General features: G+C 44.0%; 1 non-coding gene across 1 annotated transcript; it reads left to right on the forward strand.

Moving 5' to 3' along the window:
* Positions 1-382: 382 nt before the first annotated feature.
* LOC114214033 (small nucleolar RNA U3) lies at positions 383-596 on the forward strand. The gene has a single exon (XR_003610309.1). It is a non-coding gene; the product is annotated as a small nucleolar RNA U3 (small nucleolar RNA).
* The last annotated feature ends 8266 nt before the right edge of the window (positions 597-8862 follow it).

The raw sequence follows: 8862 nt of genomic DNA on the forward strand, positions 1-8862 counted from the left end.
CACCTGTCCCACAGTACCATCTTTTTTTTTTCTTTTAAGATTTTATTTGTTTTTCAACAGAGAGAGAGAGAGAGAGAGAGACAGTGAGAGAGGGAACACAAGCAGGGGGAGTGGGAGAGGGAGAAGCAGGCTTCCCGCTGAGCAGGGAGCCCGATGTGGGGCTCCATCCCAGGACCCTGGGATCATGATCCGAGCCAAAGGCAGACGCTTAATGACTGAGCCACCCAGGCGCCCATCCCACAGCACCATCTTGCAAAGCATATTGGGTGGAGGTGAAGCCTTGCACAGGGACCAGTCGACGAGCACTCTTTTCCTAACTACTGCATGTTGAGCATGCCTGAAAGCACTAGCAAGCATTCTGAATTTAAAAGCTGACATTCCAAAGACTATACTTTCAGGGATCATTTCTACAGTTCATTCCTAGAGAAGTTTCTCTGAACACGTAGAGTACCCAAAACCATGAAGAGGAGGTGCAATGTCCCTTCCTGAGCATGAAGCTGGCTCTGGGCGTGGCTTCTGCAGCTGCCCTTTGTCACTGATGGTCGTTCTTCTCCTCCTCTGGGAAACTAGGAGGGAAGGGACACCATTTGAGTAGTTTTTGGGGGGTAGGGAAGGATAAAGGCTGACCCTCCGTCATCCACAGCGGGGGGTGAGAACAACGTGGGACAGCCAAAAGAGCAGTACTATTCAAACTATTCGTCCCTAGAAAAGATGGAACTTGAGCACATGTCAGAAACACCTTGAATATGCATCAGGAACATGAGAGAGAGGTTTCAGGGCCCTGTCCCCACAGGTTCTGCTTCAATAGGTTGGCAATGGACCCCAAAATTTGCATTTCCAAAATGTTCGGGGTTATGCTGATGCTGGGGACCACACTTTGAGAAGCACTAGCCTAGAAGCTGTGCAGCAACCCAGAATTACTTCCTCACCCACATGGCTAATGATATCACTTAGGGAAAAGGAACTGGCCTTAAAAATGCATCAGGTAGTAATATTCTGAGCCACTGATCTAGTTTTCTTTACCAAATGTGGTTTGAGCCAGAATTGTGATTTGGCACTATCTTTGGTGGTAGAGTGCTGGATAAGTATAAGTGTACATAAGTATATTACATATACTTACAATGAAATAAATTGTTAAAAACAAAGGTAATAAATACTCAGAACTCCTCACTTTCCAATTATTTTACCACATTTTATTATTATCTATGCTCTTGAGGTTATTTACATCTAGTCTGTACGGTAGAAATACTACAGATAATGTTGTGTTATTTTGCATCTCTTTCCAAATCCACATTCTGTGACTTAAGGGTGGTAGATTGAAATCAGCCACGGTGAGAGTATTTGCATCATGGAAACTGTTGATTGCGTAGACTTAAGAAAACGATGAAGAAATGTCAATAATGCAGATTCGATTTAAACGCCTGTTGTATCTATAATTGTTACATTGTTTTTTTTTAAGAGTGTTTATTTATTTATTTGAGAGAGCGAGAAGAGCATGAGAGGGGGGAGGGGCAGAGGTCCCTGCCGAGCCGGAAGCCCGATGTGGGACTCGATCCTGGAACTCCAGGATCCTGACTTGAGCTGAAGGCAGTTGCTTAACCAACTGAGCCACCCAGGCTTGTTACATTGTGACTGGGACAGAAAATTCAGGAAACATTCTCCCAGAGCTCAAAGCCTACTACCTGATTCAGCAAAGAAGTCACTGTGTCATTAGTGAACGAACGAAGATCCAATAGACATCTTTGTTGTTTCTCTTCTTACTCCTTAACAGAAATGAAAATACAAACCCATACTCACATTCGAATTATACTCACTTATTTAGTGACATAAGCGCCTTCTTTGCTGAATAGGATAGTAATCAAGCATTTATTCATAGTCTGATTTTTTGTCAGATCATGGTTGAATTGCAACCATAGTTTGGCTACGGACACGGGAGTTCAACAAAGGTCGAGAATCGTGAGGATCAATTGCCTATATGGCGTTTACGGCACGGCATTGTGTGTCTTGTTATGTGTAAATGGTGTGCCACGTTCCTTTTCCATCTATAAAACTTATAAAATTTTATAATAAACTTCTATATAAATTATATAAAGTTTAAAATTAGCATTTCTTTTTTCCTGGAGAGCTGGGTTTTTAACATTTACCAGCGCCATCTTTTAATCATCTTTGAATCCAGAATGGGGTGGGCCCTCGCTGATCATTAAGGTTATGATTCTGGTGCCCAGAGTAAGCACAACGGGGTGAGCCGCTCCCTTACAGAATTGTTTCACCAGGCTTATTTCTTCTGAATGGGCCGCCCGTAACAAGAGTATCCTTCATCCTTGTTGCAATTGTCCTTGAGTGGGGGCACTGGCGCTTTCATCCTCACATGCCTAGCTTGGTGCACTTGCCCTCACGGGGAGACGCCCTGAAAGTAACAAAACCAGGGCCACACCCAGCCTTCCAGCGGTTGCCTTCTCCTACAGGTTTACCGTGACACAGGGCAGACAACTCCCTGGAGAGTCTCTCCGTGAGAACGGGACTGGGGAAGGGAGCTTCCTTCCTCCTCAGAGGTCTGGGGCAGTGGGGTAGCACGCTAAGGGGGGGTGGGGTGGGGGGGCTCCAGAGGCGGGCAGGGCCACAGAAACAGAGCGTTCTGGGCAGCGGTGATTACTGTGCAACACGAGGCCTAGAGCTCCGCGGGGAGCAGAGGGTCTTTCCAGAGCTTGTGGAGATGTCAGACTGGCTGGACGTGTTCACCCACACCCTCGAGGACTCCCAGATATGCTAGAGAGGGGAGGCCTAGTCCCACAGTTACTCAGGTGGGACTACCCAGCAGCAACTTTCCAGTTCCATGACTTAAGAGATCTCATTTGTACCCCATTTGTCAAGCTTCATTTTGCAGACAAGAAAGTCCATCTCAGGAGAGAGATGACTCAACCAAAGGAGTCACAGGATGAGTCAGAGTCCAGTGCTGTGGATGTGTGTCTGTTTCACCCAGTCTCTGCTCCAGGCAAGGCAAGGAAGTCTCCTTTAAATAAGCAGGGGAAGCATCAGCTCCTTGTATAGAAGCACGCTGAGCCAGCTGCCATGTCTGTGAATCAGCATTTGTGCTTCTCCCAGACCATTTACAGATTCTGGGAAGGAGAGTGCAGGGTGAGGGTGCTCCAGAAGCATGACGCTCACAGCTTTTACACAATGGCCAAGCTCGCCCCACCTTGGCTCATCATCCACCTGTTGCATACGTATCAGTCTGGCACCCCAATACAATGCAAGTTCCTATAGGCAAGGAACACGATGTCCATGGGCTTTGGGGTCAGAACTGGGTTTAAATATTGCTGTTGCCACTTACTAACTGTGACATTGGGCAAGTCCATCAAATGGGGAAAAAGTAAAGGAACAAAAATTTATTGAAGGCCTATACAAGGAGGATCTTTATAGTTGTAAGTGGTTGAATCCCAACTCAAACAGGATTAAGCAAAAAAGATAATTTACTGGCTCAGCAATCCCATTAATCCTGGAACGGATCTTCCCGGCTTCAGACGTGTTTGGACCCAGGGGAATATCTTCAGGACCCACCCTCACTCTCTCCGTTTCTAGAGTCCCCATTCTCTTGTGGACTCCATTATCAAACGGCTCTTTACTCAGAGTAGGAAAATGACTGATCAAACTCCAGTCATACGTATGCTGCGGCTCAGGCCAAGCAGAAAGGAGAATACAACTCTTCTCAATAACGCCCTCCGGAATCCTAGGCGTCACTTGGATTAGACCAATCTGAGTCACATGTTGTACCTCTGAGCCAACTACTGTGGTGAGCACTGATTGGCCATGCTTGGGGTCACATGCTCCTCCCTTAGCCAATGACTGTGGGGAGGTAAATTCAGAGCTCTGGTTGGCCATGCTTGGGTCACATGCTCCTCCCCAGGAGGCGGGGATGAAGCCGGGTCCAGAGCACAGAACTACGAACGCAGTAGGCCGGAGAGTTTCGCGAAGAAAAATGGACTCTCCCTGAAAGCAGGGGGAGTGGATTCTGGAAAACCGAAAAGCGTCATCACATGTTTGGTCATTATTTTAATCAAGCTCTCATAACGATGTAATTTAACCTTTCAGCTCTTCAGTTTCCTCTTTTGAAATGAGAATAATGATACCGAATAAGAATAGCTACCACCTATTTAGTACTTACTATACCAGGCACCGGGTTAAGTGCTTTATATATTCCAACTCAGTTATTTATGTCTTAAGATTGTTGTTATTATTTTTTTAAGATTTTATTTATTTATTCCTGAGAGACAGAGAGAGAGAGAAAGAGAGAGAGGCAGAGGGAGAAGCAGACTCCCAAGGAGCAGGGAGCCCGATGCGGGACTCGATCCCAGGACCCTGGGATCATGACCTGAGCTGAAGGCAGTCGCTTAACCATCTGAGCCACCCAGGCGCCCTTAAGATTGTCTTAAGATTGTTGTTAGACGTAAATTAAAATACATGACTTAAAAGGTCCTAGGCATTGTCCCTGGATATAGTAGGTGTTAAATGCTTAAATGTGTTTTATTTGTATCAGCCACTCACCTACTAGAGTATTAAGCATCTAACTGGTACGTATTGCAAAAGTTGCATTAATGAATGAACGTGTGGATTATTTCTGCATTTAATTATATTCTATCTAGTTGCACAAAGGTTGTGATATAACACACAGGACATACATTCAGCAATATAGTGCAATATAGAGAGGAAAACAAAATCAGAACCAATGGACCATGTAAATTAGAATAGAATAACAAGGTAAGTGGAAAAGTAAAATGCATTCATGGAGACCATGAAATTAGTTTTTGAATTTGGCTCTGAGTTTCCTGGTAAACAAAAAGAAAAGGGAAACCCCAGTAATTGCCGTTCTACAGTTCAAGAGTGTGGTTGGGGAGGGGGGACAGAGTATCATTCCTCAGGGAAAAGAATTTAATGCACTGGATTTTAAAAGATAAAGGAATTATGGTCAGGGGTGGGGCAGGTACAGGGACAGTTACCGATAGATCCTGTTCAGGGACAATGGCAGCAACTCTAGCACAGAAAGTAATGGGCAAGGCAGTATCTCACCTTTGCATCGGAGCAAAAGCCCGAGGTACTTTGATAACAAGATGAGATGCCACTTTTGGTGTCTGATAAGAACTCGATCTCTGGAGGCGCAGTGCTTCCTACAGCCTTGGAAGGACTTCCCCTCTGACAAGAGAGTCCACATTTAGAAAGGAAGTAGAACCTTGCCTCTAGGAAGAGGCTGACCCCGGGGGCCCGAGCTCCCTCCTCAAGGCCCGGAAAATGTTCCCCACGAAGCTTCGGGAGGAGAAATCAAGGGGTTCTCACCCAGCATCTCCCCTAGACAGGGCACCTCCTTTCGACTCCAAGGCTCTGGCCTACAGCTGGGAGAGAGTTAATTGTGGTGACCCAAATCTGCAGTCCCATTTTCAGCATGCTGAAAATTACTTTTTAATCCTGGCTTTCAAGGCTTGCCTGGGGAGCCATCTGCTGCACCCTCCCCCACCTCGGGCACATGGGATTACCCCCACCTGCCCCGTCTCACTTGCTTTTGTGGGGCCTAATTCTGCTCCTGCCCATCCAGAATAATAATAATTTAGAGGATGACAGTTTCATTTGTGGGGTGGGAAGCGAGCCTAGATTTTAAAACAACAAAAATCAAGGTCTTCCAGCCCAGATTAAATAGAAAGCAATTTGAGAGGTCAGAATCCGTGTAAACAATTTGCAGGTCTAGGATAATCAGACCTCGAAGCCTCAGGGATGCGGTGCCATCTGCTGCAGGCTTCCGGGGCTGGGCAACATGGAACTTGGGGGTTTTTCTGGGCTTCAATACTTGGGCATCAGTGGGTTACAAAAGTGAGTGATACACCCATGACTCTGGGTTCGTTCCACCCAAGGAAACAGCAGAAATCCCTGAACTCCCATTGGACAAAACCCATCGATTATGGACAAATTTGTGTAGACCACCTACTGTGTGCCTCAGGTTACACCCTTAAGGACCTTACTCACCAGCAGAAGACGGAGATGAGTCATTAAAGAGGACCCAGTATTAAGTGTGAGGTGTGCTATGAAAAGGGGTGTCTGGGAGTGCTGAGAGAGCACCAACCCTCTGGGTTGGGTGGAGTTTAAGCTGAGCCTTAAAGAAAAGGAGTTCACCAGATAGATGGACAGGGTGAGACAGGGCATTCCAGGGAAAGGGAATAGCATAGTCAGAGGTCTGAGAGGGAATGGTGCTTCTGAGGAGGGTGCAGGGAAAGAGTTCTCATCCACATGGCTGATAGAAGTATTGATTGCTTGGGTACCACCTCTATGAAGGACAATCTAGCAATAATTTTTGAAATTTCAAATACACATATCCTTTCACACAGAAATTCCACTTCCAAAAAAAAAAAAAAAAACAAGAAAAGAAAAGAAATTCCACTTCCAAGAATTTATCTTGCAAACACACTTCCGGTGTGCAAAGTGACGTACTCAACAAGGTTATTCAATAAGAGAAAGGTTTGCAATGACCTAAATGCCCACCAACAGGAGGCTGGTTAAGTGAATTATAGTACAGCCATACAAAGAATACTCTGCAATGGAAGAAAGAATGAAGTAGTTCTTTATGTTCTGGTATGAAATGATCTCCAAGAGTATTGTTAGGTGATAAAAAAAAAAATGAGGGATCAACCAAATGCAATGTGTAGACCCTGCTTGAATTTTGATTTGAACAAAGCAGCATCTGTTAAAAAGGGGGAGAGAGATAAAGAGGGGGGAGACCATTAGGGAAATCTGAATGCTGACTGGATAGTTTATGATGTATTTTTTTTACATGTGGTAGATATTGTGGTTATATTTTTTAAGTCATTCTTTTAGTGATATATGCTGAATTATTTATAGATGAAATTATGTGATGTCTGGGATTGGCTTTAAAATAATCAGGGGAGTGGGACACCTGGGTGGCTCAGTCGGTTAAGCAGCTGACTCTTGGTTTCAGCTCAGGTCATGGTCTCAGGGTCCTGGGATCCAGCCCCGCATTGGGCTCAGTGCTCAGCGGGGAATCTGCTCAAGGATCCTCTCTCTCTCCCTCTGCCCCTACCCCTGCTCATGCTCTCACTCGCTCTCTCTCTCTAAAATAAATAAATAAATCTTTTAAAAAAATAATTGGCGTTAGCGCTGGGGGTGTCAGTAAAATAAGATTGACCATGTATGAGAACTCTTGAAGTGAGCTGATGGCTATATGGGGGTTCACACTATTTTCTCTACTTTTGCTTATGTGGGAATTTTTTTTTCTGTAATAAAAAGTTCTTAGAAAGCAAGAAGCAGGGTAGTATATTTAATATGCTGCCATTAAAGTAAAAAGAGTAGACTCTCACAAAAAATTATATATATATGTATATATATATATATACACAGATGTGTATTTGTTGAATGAATGAATATCTTCTTGGGAACTATCAGACTCTCTGGGAATAAAATTAGCCTAAATAGTCTGATAGTAATAATTATAGTATAGTCTGAAAAATGGGAGGCTATGAAGGAGGAAACGAATAACCGTAAGCAGGGAGAGGGGGTAGTTGAGAAGATTTCTCAAGAGGAGATGCTATCTGTGCTACAGCCCCAAAGACGCCCAGCAGCTTGCCAGATGAGTGTGAGAAGTCATGCATTTTGAATTGAAGGAAAATCAGGAGCAAAGGCAGGAAACTTGAAAGAATGTAGCATGTTTAACTAAAACTACGACTTTTGTTTAAAAATTACCAAAATCAATACTGTACTGTTGTCTTATATATAGAAATTTAACAATAGCTCTTCAAAAAAAAAAAAAAAGACGTATGCGCCCATAAAAAGAGCAGAAACAATAGATTTGCCTCTTTGCTTGTATGTGTATAACAAGTCTCTGGAAGAAACACACGTAGCTGGTAAAATCGGTGGCCTCTAGGAAGGTGGACTGTGGCTGGAGGACCGGGCAAGAAGGAGACTTTTCAGTTTTCTTTTTTGCATCTTTTGAATTTTTTTTTAAACATAAGACTATATTTATTTATTTATTTATTTATTTATTTATTTAAAGTAAGCTCTACCCACAATGTGGGGCTTGAATTCTCGTAGAGCACGAGATCAAGAGTCTTGTGCTCTACCGACTGAACCAGCCAGGTACCCTGTTTCTTTTGAATTTTGAGTCAAGTGAATGCATTACCTATGCTTTTAAGTTGAAAAATGTTAAAAATATATAAGATTTGGAATCGGAATTACCTGTCTAGCTTGAGCAAGTCACTCAGCCTCTACCTCTATGAACCTGTTCTTCATCTATGGGATGGGGACGATAACATCAGAATCTTCGTCATGGCAGTGTTATGGGATTAAATGAAATACACTAAGTTAAATAATGTAATAAATGAAATTCTGCCTGGAGAGCACTGTTCTGAACACCAGCTGATGTAAACGGCAAGGCCAGGACTCAACCCACAACGATTTGATTCCACAGTCTCTGTACTTTCCAATCCAAAAGTTAATCACCCAGCAAGTTCAAGAGGGTCCCCAGGTTGAAGACGGGAACGGGATCAGTCTGAAGCTTAGATGTTATGGCCTCGTGGGTCTTTATTATCCATGATCAGCTTTGCCAAGAAGACTGTGCAGGCGCTCATCAGCAGCAGCACTCCGATATTTTCAATGGTCTTGTCTCTCCTAGGAAGGATCAGTGAAGGTCAAATGGATGAAAGGCGTAATCTTGTCTATACAACCAGGACCAAATCTTTTTTTTTTTTTTTAAGATTGTATTTATTTGTTTGACAGAGAGAGACACAGTGAGAGAGGGAACACAAGCAGGGGAAGTGGGAGAGAGAGAAGCAGGCTTCTCTCTGAGCAGGGAGCCCGATGCGGGGCTCG

Source organism: Eumetopias jubatus, unplaced genomic scaffold (genome assembly GCF_037043125.1).
Source record: "Eumetopias jubatus isolate StellerSeaLion01/CBP00866 unplaced genomic scaffold, mEumJub1_p1.0 scaffold_10, whole genome shotgun sequence".
Taxonomy (NCBI): domain Eukaryota; kingdom Metazoa; phylum Chordata; class Mammalia; order Carnivora; family Otariidae; genus Eumetopias; species Eumetopias jubatus.